We start from the raw sequence: 491 nt of genomic DNA on the forward strand, positions 1-491 counted from the left end.
GACACGGTGGGGTCTTTGGCGACTAGTTTTATAGCCCCATGCAGTGGCGGCCGGCCCATAGGGGCGGTAGGGGCGCCGCCCCACCTCTTCCCACATACAAAAAAAAATATTAAATAAAAAAGAAAATATTAAAAAATATATATATTTCAAAAATATATATATTTTATATTTTTATTTTTAATGAACAAGGTAAATATTATATAGTTGGTATCAGTAAAATGTATAATCTACAATAACATTTCGTTTAAAATTGTTTTACGATGTGTAAAGTTACTGATAAGTCACATGTTTCCTGCCTGGCCGCAGCGTGTATCATTCATTACCCTCTCTCGTCCGGGCGGTAAGAAAGAGCCCTCAGCCAGAGCAGCAGCAGCCAACAAGCTAACTGTTGCTATCTGTAAACTATGCCGCCGAAACATAATTTCAGCCAATCAGCGTCGTCAGATCTGATGCTCAAAGGGCGCCCTGTCAGCGCCCTGGCCTGTGTGTCT

Source organism: Notothenia coriiceps, unplaced genomic scaffold (assembly GCF_000735185.1).
Source record: "Notothenia coriiceps isolate Sejong01 unplaced genomic scaffold, NC01 NC01_scaffold00001443, whole genome shotgun sequence".
NCBI lineage: Eukaryota > Metazoa > Chordata > Actinopteri > Perciformes > Nototheniidae > Notothenia > Notothenia coriiceps.